Source organism: Sphaerodactylus townsendi, linkage group LG10 (genome assembly GCF_021028975.2).
Source record: "Sphaerodactylus townsendi isolate TG3544 linkage group LG10, MPM_Stown_v2.3, whole genome shotgun sequence".
In the NCBI taxonomy this organism is placed as follows: Eukaryota; Metazoa; Chordata; class Lepidosauria; order Squamata; family Sphaerodactylidae; genus Sphaerodactylus; species Sphaerodactylus townsendi.
The window spans coordinates 59,439,546-59,457,513 of NC_059434.1; the positions used below are offsets into that span (position 1 = coordinate 59,439,546).

General features: G+C 41.3%; 1 protein-coding gene across 2 annotated transcripts in view; it reads left to right on the top strand.

Moving 5' to 3' along the window:
* Positions 1 to 3,146: 3,146 nt before the first annotated feature.
* The window catches only part of NDNF (neuron derived neurotrophic factor), a 35,777-nt gene continuing 20,955 nt past the window's right edge, over positions 3,147 to 17,968 (top strand). Inside the window, exons 1-2 of one of the 2 annotated variants that reach the window (XM_048509546.1) lie at positions 3,147 to 3,769; positions 7,727 to 7,827. The gene's annotated coding sequence lies outside the window, so the exon portion shown is untranslated. The remainder of the gene's footprint in view (positions 3,770 to 7,726; positions 7,828 to 17,968) is intronic. The other variant, XM_048509545.1, reaches the window with a different exon arrangement.

Below are 17,968 nucleotides of genomic sequence, written 5' to 3' on the forward strand. Positions count from 1 at the left end.
CATTGAAACTATCCAGGATACTCTATTTTACTGTCCCAGAAATCTGAACAAAGTATCTAAGCCCCATTTTAGTAAATAAGTTTCTAGTAATAAGTTTTTAGTAAAAAATTTCTGATTCTGCAAAGTTGTTCTTTCTCTTGAGAAATGTTAGTGTAGCGATATAAATGCTGGCAAAGTTTTTGCAAGATGCTGTACAGCTGCATCAAGTTGAGACTGGAAGATAAAACTGTTGTTTATTTATTATATTGGTAATTTGTAATTGTGGTTTACTCTTGATTTTGTTTATAGTTTGATGATAATTATTTGGTATGTTTCATATGCCAGTAAATATAGTCTGTCTGTCTGTCTGTCTGTCTGTCTGTCTGTCTGTCTGTCTGCCTACTAGTCTTCAAACCTTGGTTTCTGTGAGAAAAATGCTAGGAAAGGAGCAAGGCTCCCCAGAGCAGGTTTGGCCACTGAGGGAGAATTTGCCAGTCCCTGCCACAACCACCAAATGACTTGTGACCATCTGCAGTTTGCTGATGTTCAACAGAAACCACTCCATGAAAGCCAGTGTAGTGGTTAGAGTTTCAGAAAAGAATCTGGGAGGTCCGGGTTTGAATCTTCACTCTTGCCCAAAGTCACCCAGTGTGCTTCTATTGAAGCTGCACACTCTCAGCCTAACCAATGTCATTGTGAGGATGAAATGAAGATGTGGAGAATGATACATGTTGCTGGGGTATAACTCCATTGTGCAGACAGGTGGGGTATAAATTAAGTAAATAAATAACAAACATAGCTGAAAACAGTAGTATAGTGGTTAAGAACAGGTGAACTCTAATCCAGAGAACTGAATTGGATTCCTCACACCTTCACATGAGTGATGGAGTCTAATTTGCTGAACAAGATTTGCTTCGGCACTCCTAAAATTCCTGCTGTATGACCGTGGGCTAGTCACAGTTCTTCATAACTCACTCACTTTTGTGAGGAGAGGAAGAGAAAGAAGTTTGAGTATCCTTACAGGAGAGAAAGGCAGGGTAAAAATAAAAAAGTTGATTTGTGGGTGGGTAGGAAGGAGAAAGGGAAGCAGGGAAGGTTGCCAGGAGAAGGAAAAGAGGAAATAATGTGAAGAGGGGTACAGATGAAAATGAGGTGCTCCTCTCAAGACTTTGCAGGTTCCCCTCCACACAACTGGACCAGTACTTGTCATCACCCAGCCCAACCTGCCATCCACAAAGGCACAAGGTTTTCCCAGGGAGAACCTGCTACGGAGAGCCGTGGCGGGGGGGATGCTCCGGGTGGAGCAGTGGTGGAAGCATGGCCAGGCCGTGAAGGGGGTGTCCCGGGGGCGTTCTGAGGCAGGGCAGGCAGTGCAGGTCATGTACATGCCCCAGGCGCAGTTTCCCCTTGCTCCGCCTCTGAGGGAAAGGCAAGGAGGGAAAGCTGGAGGGATAGATAAAAGTATCTTGGCTGGTAGATGGGAGGGAGAGAAGGAAGCACAAAGAATAAATATGTTGTAGGGTCTTTCAGGGAAGGGAAAGAAGAAATTGTGGGGGAGAGGAAAATGAGATGTCCTTTACAAGTCCTTGTGGGTCCACCACAAAGTCAACTGACCTAAGGTGGACCGCTGCTTGGGATTACCCTGTAACAGCATTATGTCAGTGGTGGGAGGTAGATGCTAGTAATTTTTGTTGGTATGTTGGTACCTAGGATATCTACAGTGGACCTATTCGTATAGACTATTAAACCAAAACCTATAGACTATTAAAACAAAAGTAAAGCCATTTCTGTATGTGACACTATAATAATGATCTGGGAAAAATGTAAGAGAGAATTTGCTCCATCCTTGGCACCCATAACAACTTTAAAATCCCCCATAAAATATTCACATTTGATAGACAGTGATTGTAAAGCATTAGAAAGAGTCAATCTGTAGAAAGAGCCAATTTGACAATTAAACGTTATGATCTACATATAGATTGATTAAAAACACATGATGAAATAAAGCATGATATGCAAAAGAATCCTCCCATATGGTTCCAGTGATTGCAAATAAAGAATGTAATATTAAGAGTGCACAGAGAGACACTGGTGACCGAGATAACTTTTGTGAACGTTGGACTCTGCAGGGGACAGAGATAATTATTCCCTATAAAAAGATGTTTTGTAATAATGCTATATCCAAATCCTGCCAGTAATCTCTTTGTTAACTGGCAAAACCAATAAAACCTATAGTACTTAGAAAGAGCAAAAGTCCACTAGCATCTTCAAGACAACAAAATCTTGTTAATCTGGAAAATGTTATTGGACTCTTGCTTTTTTCCACTGCAACAAACACAGCTAACCATCACGATCAATCTCCACAGTACTTGGATCACTTCTGGTCATTCGACTTACTATAATTTTAAATGTGGATCAAGACTCTACTCATTTATGAAGTAAAAAAAGTTAACCAATGGGCACTTCCACACATGCAGAAAAATGCACTTTCAATCCACTTTCAATGCACTTTGCAGCTGGATTTCACTGTGCGAAATAGCAAAATCCATTTGCAAACAACTGTGAAAGTGGATTGGAAGTGCATTATTCTGCATGTGCGAAAGTGCCCCTTATCTGTGGTAACACCACACTTTTGTGTTGCAGAGCATGCTCAGTGCATAAGTCCCCTGGGGCAGTTTTATTTATAATAATAGGAAGTTACTCTCAGTCCAGCTCAGTATGGTCTGCTTTAACTGCTACTGATAGTCAGGTAGAGGGAAGTCCAACACCTGAAGCACCAGGGCTGAGAGGAATCTCTTTTCAAGTCTCAGCAGGGCTGCTGCAGTCAGAGTGGACAAAACTGACCTGGAGGGCCAGTTGTCAGGATCAGTATCAGCTGCTTATGCTCTGCCTTGGGATATTGAATGTGGTTCAGTGGCTCAGCAGCACCTGCTTATGATTTCAGTGAACCCAGAGTGGAAACCTGTGACTGCACACAGCGGAGGCCTGGCACATCGGGCGAGTCATATCCTGAGGTGAAACGCCCCTTTCCCCCTCTCCACCCTTGCAGGCAGGCTGTGATCATCAAGCCCGCCTAGGAGCGCGGGAGGGACGGGCCGCCGTCCCGTCGGGACAACTGACATGAGGAGGGGAGGGGAAGGGGAGGGGAGGGGAAGGGGAGGAAAGCGACGGACGGTGATAGGCTTTTGCCTGGCGTTGCTCAGAAGCCTGGTTGGTGCTCGGCGCGCCGTGTGTGAGAGCGCGTGTTTGGCAGCGGGGCCAGGGAGGGAAAAAGTGCAGGGAGAGGCGCCTCCAGGCTGCTCTCCAGTGACATTCGGCGTGAGCAACACACTTCCAACTCACAGCCGGGCGGGCGAGCGTGAGACGCGCCCCACCTCGCCAGCCCCTCGGCTCTGGCGCTTTTTGCGTGGAGCTCCCTCCCGAGTCCCGGCACACCTGTGGGGACCTCTGAAGGAACCCTACCAGCCCCCTTCCTTTCCCTCCAGCCTGGGCTCCTCTGGCCCGTCTCTTGGAGGCTGCCTGGCCCTCTGCGAAGAGACTTCTGGAGAATGGGAAGGGCCCGCCGGGGCTTCGCCTGCCATTCTTCGCGCCGCTAAAAGGAACTCGCGCAGGCTGCGAGGGCGAAGCCGGTCTCCCCACAGCCGTCGGGACAGGAGGGCTGCCAGCAGGCGGGCGAGCGGGCGCGCTCCGTCGGTGCTGCTCAGCGCCGCCCGCACCTTCGCCTCGGACTCGCGCGGGGAACTTGGGCAAAGTCGGCGCGGGCTGATCCAGGCTGCGGCTGGCGGTTCAGGTAAGGCGGCTGCGGGGCGTGCGGGCAGGGGGCGCCGGTGCTGCTGCTCCCTGTTAAGGCGCCGCTTCCCGGCCGGACTGCGCAGCTGCCAGTCGACGGGCGGCAGGAGGCTTGCTGGGGAGCAGAGCAAAGCAGAGCAGAGACTCCCGGGCGGTGGCCGGGCACCGGTTGGCCATGGGACTCCGCTAGGTGGGGACGCGGCGGTATGAATCACTCGTCCTGGTCGACGTCTCGGGATCTCTGGCAGGGAACCTGCGCCCAAGCCGAGACTTCGCCGGCAGCATCCTTGGGGCGCTTTGCAAAGATCCTGGGAGGCGCGCGCTCACTCGCCCCGACCACCTGCGCAATCGGGCCGATCCTGCCGCGTCTGCTCGGGGAGAACTTCTCCATCTAAGCAGATCGCCTCTCCCGGCGGCTGGGGGCCCTTTGGGCTATTAGTGGATCGGTTCGCTTCTGCGCTAGAGTCTTCTGCCTCCAGAGCCTCTTTTCAACCACCCGCTCCCCAGTACTCCGCCGATGGAAGTTTATGAGTGTGAAAAGGACAGGGACAGGTTAGCTACTCTGGAATAAGGAGCGCGGCACAGAGGGGTATGCGTGCGGTGGGATCACCTTCGGCAGCGCAGCTAGGCTGCTTGATCTCCCTGGAAAGACGTACTCAAGGGGCCAGCCGGCTTCGTTCCAGTCTGCGGGAGTCCCAAAGGAGGATGCCGGAGGGACCGGAGCAAACCCTGGGCGCCGGCGCTTGCCCCTCCCCTCTAGCCTCTTTCCATGGAGCGAATCCCCTGCCGGCCTGCTCTGATCCTGCGCCTGATCTTCCTTCGAGCCTCTTCACGTGGGGCTGGTGGGAGGTCTGCTTTCTGGAGCGGCTACGTCAATACCTGGGGTCAAAGGGAGGGGGGCAATCCAAATTCAAGGTTTCATGTCCTGGATCTGCAAAGCCCTAAATCGGATCTGCCCCGGGACAAAAAAAAGTTAACAGTTTACTGCTGAGTTTTCTGGAGATTTCCATTTGGAGGTGTGTGTGTGTGTGTGTATGTGTATGTGTATGTGTATGTGTCCGCGCGCGCGCGCGCTTCTGTAGATCTTACCCTCCATAAGCCCACACTAGTGGAAACTCTGCTTACTTCTAAGGAAGGATATGAGGCACGCTATCTATCTGCCATCCCCAGAAACCCTTTCAGTAAAACACAATAGTTGTCTAGCAGTCGATGGGGTGGTGGATTTGGCTTTGTAGAAGATGAGTGAGGAGACTTAGTGGAAATGGGAATGGAATCAGTGGGGAAGCTGCCAGAGAGACTGGTCTTTAAGTACAATTTGGTTTCCTTCTGCAGCCAGAATCTAACCCTGTAGTTTCCTTCAAGGTTTTCTTGCCTAACCACTTGCAGAAAATTGGACTGTGTCACTTGCTTCTATCCACACCACCATCACCAAGGTCCAACCAAAATAGAATCCGAACAAGCTTTTCGAGCCAGAGTTTAAATTGTTGTTTAAAACGTTGCCAAAAATGTGCTGGCATTTAAATGCCCATATTTTTTTCATCACTTTATGTCCTCCCACCCCCCACACATTTCAATGACAGTCAGTGTCAGAAATGAGTTTTAGTTTCAGTATTTTTAAGGCAGTATCCCTACTGAAGACTCATAAAGGAAGAAATTGAAATATTTTTTAAGGTTTTTCAAACAAAAGTTCCTTGTTATTAATATTGTGCTATTTTTGTGCAACAGAAAGTTACATTTTAAACTCTCCCCTAAGTTTCTAAAGTAGTAGTTTATTTAAAACCAAACCTTCTATAGAAATAACATCTCTTTTCCAGACTGTTGACATTTTGTTTGCTTTTGGAAAATTCAGTTATCGTTTGGAAAGTTCAGTGGATCAGCCTAGCAATTAAGTCTGGCAGTTACCCTGTTTTAATTCATAGCAATTAAAGCAGAGGAGATGGAAAGATATTACTGATTGGATTGGATATGAAATATATGTGGCTTTGTATTACACATTTATTTCAACAGAGTTGAGATTGTGACTATAAAAAAATTCTTAATCACTAGCAGATACAGCTTTTATCTCTCAGAGTATATAATTGAAGGGTTTCTCTGCTCTTAAAAAAGTTCTTGCCACAAGTTTATTTGTTCTGGACCTATTTAACACTTGTGTGGGAAAGTATCATGCCTTCTTCAAGTTGCTTAGCTTAGTGTTATAGATGCAATATCCTTGCCAATGCCACATGGAGAGAGAGAGAATGTTGCCTTTGAAATAACCATTGTGGGTTCCTCTATGAAATGAAAATTAACTGTTGGGTCAGGATTATGGCTTCTAATGTCCTCTGCTGATTTTTTTAAAAAAAGTGAAGCATAGATTTGCATATGGAAGTTTCTACTAAAACATATAGTTGTCACAGGGCTTTCTTTTGAAATCATCTTGCAAAATCACAGTGTGATGTGCTGGGATGCCAAGTGTTATGCAAAAACACAGAAAGTCATAATGTAGAATAAGTTCTGCTTAGTATAGAACCTATTAATTTGTCAGTCAGTCAAAGAGGAGGCTGTGCTAACACAGAATCAGATCTGAGAATATGATCAATCCAACAAATTTAAATTCAATTCAATTTAGCTTTAAAAACTTGTCAGCAGGTATTTGTTGAGTCCAGATTTCCACTGAGTTGATGATAAAGAATCTGCATTTAAATTTACAGCAGTAAGCTTAACTGATATTTATCTAAGTACGTTTTCTGCAAATGTCTACCCTGATCTTGAGGGTAAGTCTTCATGGAGTTACTTCAAGTTGCAGTTCTATTAATGCTTACAATGGAGTAAGTCTCACTGAATGAAATGGGATTTACTCCCAGAGTAAACATGAATAAGACTGGATTAGTCTGATTTGTACAATATATTTCACAGCAACATGCTAAGTACTACAAAAACACAGATAGGAAAACTATCTGGAGAAAAAAATGACCGGTCTCTTTAATAGAGGTTTAATGGGATGTTATTTACCTTCATGTCAATCCCACACATTAAACCTCTAATAAAGGGACAGGACATTTTCCACCAGCCCTGTCAGGAATCCTTCCTTCCACCCATGGAAGACTTATTCCATTCATATTAGTGGAAAATTTATTCTATGACTTACAAAGGGACAGTGAACAGATTTTTAAAGAAGCAGAATAGTACATTCGTAATTAAACTACTGAATGTATATGGTAGTTTTTGGCTTTTTATGGCCATATTAGATATGTTTTGCATCTATGAATAGCTTGGAAAAAGAATATATTAGAGGCATTGAATAACGTTGCTAGAGAATGATAACCCCAACTTAAATAAAGATGATTGTGTATCTAGTAGAGGTCCTGATTCTTACCAATTTTTATATTTTGCCTCTGAGCTGGTTGTGTGGATGAAATGTTGCTACTGAACTTTTTTACCTGTATGAAAAACTTTCCTATCTTTTCTATTCTTTCCTTTTTCAGCAAGCTTCCATGATAGAGTAGAATTTGAACTAAACTGAACTTGTCTGATATTCTAGCCACTATGTAATACTGGCTTAAGTTATACATAATATCCCAGTGAAGCAATTACTAATTCTGTTAATTTTACCCAACACATCTTGTATCAGGAAGGTTTTTTGGAACTAATGTGTAAGATTTCCTCTTTTGCCTTAAACAAATAGCAGATTGCACATCAGCTGTCAGGATTAATTCATTTTCTGTAGTCTGCCTAAGATGGATATGGTCATAAATATATTTGTCAAACTGAAAGCCAATTATACAGATTTGGAACTATCAAGAATTTATTTTATTATAAAGCAAACAAAGGATGGAAACAAAGTTTAATATTAGCTCACTGTTTTCTGCATTCCAATTTCGGAAATCAGCAGAAGCTTAGAACATGAAATATTATTGACATATTATTGCTTGTAAATGATGTTTTAAAAGTAAGTACTGTCTGTTTTTTTCTGAATCAGGCATTTTGATTCTTCACCTTGAAAAATTAGCAAAATATTCTGAGGAAATCTTGCTATTATCTACAGACAACCATCAGGTTTCTGTGAAGAACATGTGAAAGGTGCTGTATTCCTATCACTGTAATTGTGTGTGTGTGGGGGGGGGGTTAAAATGCAGTTAGGGAAACATACATACATTACAACAGATTTTTCTAATTTGAGTATGTGGATTTCTCATATGCATGTTAGGCAGATGTGTGAGAGGTTGTTTTTAAAACCCATCTATAAACTCTACAGTTCTACAACCCTGTAAAGCTTTAAACTTTACAGAAAAGCATTTCATGGCACATAATTCTACATGACAGCTGCTACATGGACACACTTGCAACATTGCTGGATGAATGCTCACAGCATCCTTATTCTCCAAGGAGTTCTACAACAACCCTGCGAGACAAAATGTAATAGTGAAGAACCGTGAACTTGCCAAATGCATTATTTGATTTTACTCACTTCTCCCTTCTAGGAATCCATAAGACACACAAGACACATTAGTATTTTAAAACCACAATACACATTTTTTAAAAAATTAAACCAAAATCCTGACAACAATATTAAACAGAACCACCAGAATCCCAATAGAAGCAGCAGCAGTAAAAGAAAATTACCAGCAATATGTAATACAGCATAGCTGCATTTAGTCCACAAACCTACTCTAAGAAGTCATTGTTTTGGCAGCTGCCTAAATGCCAGCAAGGATGGAGCCAAACACCCCTTAAGCTGACTTCTGTGGTCCTTATAGAATTGCCACAATTGCAGAAGATATTTGCTTGTGAATCCTGATGGCCCTCCCTAACTGCAGATCATCAAGAACTTTCCCGGTAATTTAAGGGCCAGTCTGCCCTTGCCAGGATTATTCTATAATCTTAGACTCACCAACAAATGTGTCACAGACCTATCTTCTGGCATCAGAGGAGGCCCATGCCGCAACCCTCTGAGGAGGATCCTGTAAACTGAAGAACTGTATTCAGTATATTTCCCCATATTCAAAACATATATGAGGTTGCTTTGTGTTATATTCTTCCTTGATTAGCTGGGAAATTAATACACAGTTCTTGAAGCTGACCTCCTTGAACACGCATTTCTGATTTACATCACACATAAAGGTATGCATTTCTCTTTCCAGTTACAGCTGCTTCCCTATAAATGTGCATTAACAACATTACACAAGTCAGAGAAAAGGCAAAGCATTAAGCAGACAACAACCAAGTCTATTAAATATCTCAGTTAAAAATGCGTTAGTAACCTGATTATTGCATAAAAGAATACTTTATTAATGTCTGTCTGATCTGTACTTTCTGTTTAAGGTGTGGCCAGTAATCAATTAACTTTTGAGCTCTTGCAATAAAACGCATCCCAGATTTAAGAGGGTTTAAATTATGCCACTTTAGTTTGTAGACAACCAAAATAAAATCTGTCAGAAGTGTCACTTTAGATTTAGAATTTGACTGCACATGGGTTGAACTGAATGGGACTTTGTGCCTGTCCTTTCTTCATTCCCAGGTTGATTACCTTTTTATATAATATTTGGTCATTGACCGTAAATAAAGACTTCTTCTTCTACCTGTTTATATAATTCACAGATATGTTTATCTATCTTGCTTGTGGGTAGGCATTTGGCCATGTTTATGATCTAGAGTCTTTTGATCCCTTGTTGGAATTAAAATGAATATTTAAAATGTTCAACTTTAGCAAGTGTTTATCTTTTAAAGAAAAATAAGTCAGTTGATAAGAATAGTAAAGTAACACAAAAGTCCAGTCACACCTTGAAGACTAACAGAATCCATTTTGGTGTGACCTTCCTGAATTAGAGATCCCTCACAATGATAGAAATGTGAAAGGAAATCATATAGGAACCCTTCAGCCGATGACGCCAGGGCAGAGATGCTTGGTGTGACTTCTTCCATGAATTCCTAGTATCACTTTCTGTCACATATCTAGTTGAAAACTAATAACATAATGTGCTCTGACTTATGAAAGTTCATATTGAAATAAATGTTATCAGTTTTCAAGGTGCCACTGGATTTTTGTTTTATTTTTCTAGAACAGACACGACACTCACTTTGCAGTTGCCTTAGCCCCTTTGCAATTGATGAATGACAGACAAGCAAATTCTCTATATAACAAGGTGTAATGTTGTTAACTTCAGTGTTAGCTAGCTAATGTAGATGATTCAGATGAAAAGCAGATGTGCATTAGATAGCTGTGTGTGTGTGTGTACATACACAAAAAATTTTGCAAGGCAGTCATAGACTCCATTCGAATTACTTTTCTGAGGATAAGCTTCTATTATGTCACTCCTAAATTTTGTCACAAGAACAATGATGCCTCATTTTATGTGCAACTTTCAACCACTTGGAAATTAAACGTTTCCGACCGGTACTATTAACCAGATGAAGTTTGGACTTTAGGTATCATAAACTAGCTCAATAGGTTTTAGGTATCATAACACTTACTGAGGTGAATGGAGCTGCTTCTAGTGTAATCATTAATTTAATTGAAATCTATATGATTTAATTGTAAAATTGTAGCATTTTCCTAGCGTGGTCCTGCCTTTGGATAAAGAAAAGCATTGTGTGCATCAGTGGTCCTAGCCACACATCTGTGTGATGGTGGTGGCTCCAAAACCTGCTGCCACAATCATGACATTTCTGATGAATGCCTGTGTGCTAACGGTGAGGGGTGCATTATATTTCTCTGTGTATTGGTATACCCAGAGGCAGTTAGGCATCAAGGTTTAGAGAAAGTGAACAGGAAAGTGCTTGAATCTATCAATGTATGGTATACTTCAATATTTGCTGTTGTTAATTTGACATTGTATGTTGATGTTAGAACCAATAAATAACATTTTATTGGGACTGTCATTGAAAAACGTGATCTTTCTTTGAAAACAAACCTTTTCAGTATCCAGAGTCTCCTTACACATTGTATGCTAATGCATGTAAAAAAGCCCTGTTGGCAGTTTTACATTTTTTTTACAAAGAAAGGAAGTTTTGGAATTGACATTAGTGCTTTCTTTTTCCTTGTCTGTTAATCAACTCCAAGACACAGCATGCCCAATAAATAATACATTTTTCTTCACAATATTTTGGAGTGGCGAAACAACAGGCTGGACAGTTGATCCATGATGCTTCCCTACTTTAAGAATGTCATCTTGTTAATTTAAACTGAACAACTGACTTTAGCGTGTATATTTTAATCTTAAAAATCATATGCTATAATTTTTGTTGTTAGGAGATGCCCTGAACCTGGCTTTGCTACAAAAAGGCCTCCCCTTTAAATAAAGGGTATACGTTAAATAGAACAAAATAACACAGCCATCCTAAGAAAATGTTTCCTTGGAGTAAGCCCACTGAATGTACAAGAGCAAGATTCCAGATAGCTCTGCTTAGGACTGCAGTATAAATGTCTTCCTCCCAAAGGTCAAGGGGTATTAAGAGCCAAAGTGAAGTAGTAGTTAAAGTGTCTGGCTCATTCCGGACATGCAGAATAATGCACTTTCAAACTGCTTTCGGTGCTCTTTGAAGCTGTGCGGAATGGCAAAATCTACTTGCAAAAAGTTGTGAAAGTTGTTTGAAAATGCATTATTTTGCGTGTGCGGAAGGGGCCTCAGATTAGGATCTGGGAGACCTAAGTTCAAATCTCGCTCTGTCATGGATGCTTGGCTGGGTTAAATTGGGCCTGTGGCACACTTTCAGCTTCAGCTACCTCACATGCTTTCAGTGGCCATAAAATTGATGAACATGATGCTAGTTATTTTGGGTCCCCATTGGAGAAAGGTGTGGTATAAATGAAGGAAATAAATAAATAAATCTTGTGCACAAGTTGAGATGCAGTCCTAAGAGAGCACGCCTAAGCAGGTTCACTCACTATGTTTTCCCATTAAAGTCTATTCAGTGGGGCTTAATCCCCAGAAAGTGTTCTTACAATGGCACTTGAGATATATTTACTTTGGATACTTTTGAATTAAAAAGCCTATATTTCCAGTATTAAAACGTTCCCAAAAATGTAAATGAATTGTAGCATATTTTGTCACAGCTACAGAATCTGATGGTTAGAAATGCAAATTCACTGAGTTCAGAGGAACACATTGTATGAGAACTTGCAGATTCATTTTTCTCTTAAATATCCTGGAACTTTTCACAGCGTGATGCAAAACTGCAGAACAAAGTTTCATATATGAACCTCATCTTTAAATAGTATGACAGGTTGTAACAGTGCCTACAACCAAAAAATAATTTATCATGGTTTGTGTAAGGCATGTTGATCTCTTGAACAGAGAAGATACTCGAATTTAAAAACCATTGCAGATTTTGCCTTTTGTCCTACAAGAAAGATTTGTAAAAGATCTGTTGCATCATTTTTTATAAATGTCAAATATATTCTGAAAGATAGTCAATAAACACCATCAAAATATTATTTTGCAAAAGAATACAATGCAAAAGTTTTACAATGACACAAGAGATAAAAGTTTTAACCTTGTCAGTTTTTAAAATGTTTTCAGAAAAACAAGCCCCAAACTTAAAATTAGATGAAGAAACACCAGGATTATGTTTCAGTTTTCTGGTGTTTTGATGCAATGAAGCGACAGCTTTAACCACAGAACATCTGGGTCCTAGCTTCTGTTACAGTAGAACTTTTTAGGGAAAAGTATGCCTTGTTTGATTGTTCATTCATTTAACACCAGTAAACTTTGCAATAATTTTAAAAACATAAAAACTATCTTCCTTTTCAAAGAACTATTTCCAGTCATCCCTTTAAATTTTACCACTTAGGTGAAAGCTGAATTTAATTCAATTGCTTACTGGCTATTTGTCATGTCATTTCTCAGTCTCTCTTCCTTCATCCCGTTCTTTTACATGATATAGATCCTCTAACTGATACATTAAATTTAGATATAGCATTTCACACTTTTTTGGGGGGGATATCAAAGTTGGGCTGAAAGAAAGCAGAATAAAAAACTTACAGTAATTTCACATGCTAACAATAATAAATAAGCTCATGTTTGTTTTTTGGAATATCTTCATTACAACCTTGTAAAATGGTAAAAACTTGGAGATAGATGTTTAATATAGAATATATTATCCACCAGGTCATGCTCATGTGATTGCATGTCATTGAGTCCTAAGTGGGTCAACTCAGAATTAAATCACATTTTATTTAGGGCTGCATTCAGCTGTGTTTACTCCTGGGAAAATGTTCTTTGGATTGCAGTTTTAGTGTATTACGTCCTTAAAAGAATATAAAATATATGATATGCAAGGGGAGAATGAGGCAAGTACTACATTGTGGAAGTTACAATTTACATTGTAGAAGTTACAATTTAAAACTACATTGTAGAAGTTACAATTTAATGCATAAAATAAATTAGCCTATTCCCTAATATACTTACACAGAAATAGAGTTCACTATGTTCAGTAAGACTGAAATTTTATGCGGCTCACTTGAGAGTAGAGCCCCAAGCAGTGGGACAAATTTCTGGCCAAATGTGCAGAGGATCAGGTTGCATTTGAATTAAGGATTACAAACCCAAGAGGAATACAAAAGTGTTATGTGTGTGCATTATACTTATGTGTAAAACACTACAGAAACAAGAATTGTTAGAGTGGAGAACATGTAAGCTGGGCTATTGTCTTAAAGTGAAAGTAATGTTGCCGTACCATTTTCATCTGAAGATAGTCATTCTGTTTTTAAGTTTAGTAATGGTTTTACAGTTGTTGTGATTTTAATGTTTGGATCATTTTGTTGTGATTTTAGTGTTTGGATCATAGTGTTTGGATCATTTTGTACACCACCCAGAGCACTTCGGGGGTGGGCGGTATACTAAATTTAATAAATAAATAAATAAATAATACAAATTTGCAATTAGCAGTGAGTATTTTGCTGGTGAGAGGTTTTTTAAAGTAAAAAATATTTTACGTTACATATAGTTCTGCCAATTGAGTTCTAACTGGCAAATTTCTTTTTGCGAAAAGTTTTAACCTACATTAAGGATACCAGAAGGATATATGAAACATGAGAACATGCTTTATTATTTTTGAAAACTGTAAAGGAGGTAGCTCTACAAAGCTAAATATTTTCTCTTTAAATTGATGACCAGCCCAGGGGAAGAAATCAAAACCCAAGCATGGTACAGCACACAGTTGGAAAAAGTCAGATGGTGAATGAGTAGAAAAGGAGACCGAGAATAACAAACGCAAAAATTACTTTAAAAGGTTAATTGAAGTATTATTATGACTTTACATGGTTACAAATAATACATGCCAGTAGTATTCTCTGTTGTCCATTGACTAATCAAACATAGGCCGTTTCCGCACGGCCCTTTAATGGCGCCCTGGGGACAGGATAAACGCCGTCCCCAGGGAGCCATTCGCACAGGCGGCTAAGCAGCAGCGCCGACCTGGCATCACTCCCCCTCCCCCAGGGCGGCGTCAGGCAGCCCCGAAAAACAACCCTTTAAAGGGTTGTTTTTCCCCCGACAGCGTGTTCCCGGCGGCGCGGTGCGAATAGCACCGCCGGGAACACGCTGTTTCCCTTCCCCGTCCCACTCACCTTGTCCCCGTCGTCGGCCTGCTGGCCATCGAAGCCCCGCCCACGCTGTCCTCCAACCCCTGGAGGTCGGAGGGCAGCGTGGGCGGGGCTTCGACGGCCAGCAGGCCGACGACGGGGACAAGGTGAGTGGGATGGGGAAGGGGGAAGAGGCGGCTCCACATGGAGGCCGCCCGCATGGTTGCATGCGAACGGCCTCCGCCTCCACGCCGGCAGAATTCTTGCCGGCGTGGAGGCGCCTCGATGGCCGTGTGGAAACAGCCATACTTTTGCTGGGCACAAAATTCCCATTTGTAGCAAACTCCTTCACTGATCCTTGATTATGTGTATCTCTCTGCTAATTGAAATTAATCAAAGACATTGTTCTATTTGACTATTTTCTACAGCTATACTTTTGGTTCCAAAATGGGTAACATAGGTTGCTTCCATTGTGTGAAGCTTCTCCATGTTAGGATGTTGTGGGTTTTCCGGGTTGTATGGCCATGTTGCTTCTTCATGTTGCTTTCCCCACCTCTGTAAATGCAGAGGTATGTGTACTGGTAATGGAGTTCTACACACGGCAGTTTCCTGCTCTTTTTCTTGTCTTTCCCCCAAAATTTCCTTTCCACACGTGTTCCACAATGGTTCTGCATTAATTGTCAAGAGCGTAGTCATCATAGCTGCTGTGGTGACTTGTTGACTTTTCTTCACACATAAACTATAACACTACAACAGTTATGTTATTATGTAAAATAGATAAGTGGGAATAGATCATTATAGTGCTAGAATGCAATATGAATACTATCCTTTCAGCATTCGTACAGTTTCCTCTCCCCTGGCATTTTGAATCTTCCTATGACTGCTAGAAGTCATCCTGAATCTTTGCTCATAGGCTATCCTTGTTTCTCTATCTTTGTTTCTCTTCCCACTCCAGGTCCTATTCCCCTTGACTAACCTTTCCCTACCACATTAGGCAAATAAACAATGAAGAAGCAACTAGCGAGTCGTAAATCATGCTCCCCTGGAAAATTTGATTTTGATCATTCTTACACAACTTTGTGTTTGCCCATGACAATTTAGAGAGAGCTGCCCTTCAGTCTGTATTTACTTTCTATTAAAGAGAGGTTATGAAGCCTGATCTCAGTCCATGAATACAATTTTGCACCCAGAGGCAATCTTAGATAATGTCATTCAGTAGTATCCTCATTAGCCTGGTATCTTATTCAAGGAGAAGTTTTTCCTATCTTTATTCTGGTATGTGTATTCAACATTCTACTGCTTGATTTACATTAATCCTTAATTTCGAAGACAGAAATAATTTTCTCTTTAAAGTGCACTAAAGTGTACTATGGGACAAGGTAGAAAGAAATGTTGACTATATAGAGAACATCACTAATTAGATCCTGCACCTTATTAATTAGATCCTGCACTTAAACAATATATTACAGGATACCAGGTTGTTGTAGAGACTTATAGGGCAATCCTAAAACTCATTTCTGGACATTTTAGTATAGAGACTGAACCCCAGGCCCTAGCCCAAAATTTAATAGTGAGGAAACAGGAATACACTGTGGGTTGGTAAGTCCCCATCATTCCCTGAGACTCGTTGGGTGGGATATAATAATGTCATGGATGGTAGTCCAGCAATGTCATTGGATAGGATCGGGTGATATCACCCAATAGTTGTAATAGTAATAGTACTTGCACACATAACTAGGCATGTACTGCCGGCTGGATTGGATCTAGCCACTGCTTGTGTCCCACCCCTATTAATTTGCTATTCTTAATTATGCAGTGATGTAATGTTATGATGGAAAAGCATTTTCAGAAATGTGAATTTTTATTTCAGCCATGTGCATTTTGATTTAAAAAATAAAACATGGGATACAGAAAACAAACCTATATGGATAAGGGAAATAAACTAGCACAATATTAAATTTCATTAAGTTGCCATTTAATGATAAGCGAATGCTGCCAGTAAGCCTTTCTTTCTGCTCTGGCATGCTTCTTTTTCAAGTCTGTTTATTTCACATCCATTATTTCCCTGATCTGCTGTTTTGTTTTGTTTTGCGGTGGACAGGGAGAGAAGTTCACAACGGTTGTGAATCAAATGCGTGACTGAATATGGATGCTGATTCTCTACACTACATCACTTTGAATAGAATTTGTATCCCCTCTTTCCACCCTTACATGAGTCACCAACAGCCATATCCAAAGGGGTTGGGGGAATCTGTCGGTAGAAGTGGCATGCACCTATGTCAGTAGATTTACCTTCCCTGGCAGAGTGTTGGATCTGTTGGAGGGCAACAGAAAGGGCAGGCAGATATCCCAAAGCATAAGTTTCTAGAGCCATGACTGAGACAGACCTCTCCTAGGTTGCCACTTGCCTAATCTCGGAAGGTAGGGCATCCAAAGTTCAGCTCCAAAGATGATCATGGTAGCTGGGCAGGTTCATTAGGGATTATGTAGCCCTTCAGATATTTTGGTCCCAAACCTTATAATGCTTTCATGATCAAGACCAACATTTTGAATTATGCTCCTAAACAAACTGGGAGCTGGTGTAAATGGGCAAACACCAGAGCGATACAGTCCCTACGACCTACTCAAGTAAACATCCCGGCTGCAGCATTCTGTACCAAATGAAGTTTCCAACCACTTCTCAAGGGCAGCCCCAAATAGAATTCATTGTATTAACCTAATGCAGATGTAATGAGGGCATGCACCACCCAATGGTCTAATGTGTTCTACCAGTTGAAGCTGGTAAAAAAAGCTCCTGTCCACAGCTGCCTTTTTTCTACCTAAAGGAAGTCCTAGATCCAAGACCTCCCCTAGACTAAGGATCTGTTCCTTGAAGAAGAGTGCAACAACCATACAGAACAGATGTCACCTTTAATCCTGGGTCAGACTGTCTGTCCACCAGAAGCACTTCCATCTTGACATAATTAAGCTCAGTGTATTAACCCACATCCACTACAAAACTGCCTCTAGATCCGTGGTGGCGAACCTTTGGCACTCCAGATGTTATGGACTACAATTCCCATCAGCATCTGCCAACATGGTCAATTGTAGGGGCTGATGGGAATTGTAGTCCACAACATCTGGAGTGCCAAAGGTTCGCCACCACTGCTCTAGATCCTGGTTCAGGGTTTCTACAGCCTCTCTAGAATCAGCTGGAAGCACAAATAGAGCTGAGTGTCATCCACCTTCTGATGACAGCCCAGTTCAGATCTGCAGATACCTCACCCAGTAGTATGATGTAGATGTTAAAGATCAGAGGGGACAAGATGGCCTTTGACCTATGTGTATTTGGATGTGCATCCCAATATGAGGGAGCATGATGGAAACATGTTTCTTCTAACACAGTATTTAGCCTCTTTGTGGATGCTGCTTTTAAAAATATGGATCAGCTTATTTTGAAAAACCTAAACTATTTGTGACATTTGTGTATAGGTTTACTGCTAAATAAATCCATGCTGTTGTTTATTGGAAGTCTTAGAAGAATTTGGGAATGAATGAATTTGGGAACTTCAGTCCAATATAAAATTGTAGCTAACTGTCCAAACACCTTTCCTAAGTGGAGTTCTGACCAATGGTTGGCTAGTAGAAAATTCTGTTTACTAGACTGTAAAAAAACTATTCTGTGAAGAAATTCTGTTTACTAGACTGTGAAAGACTAGA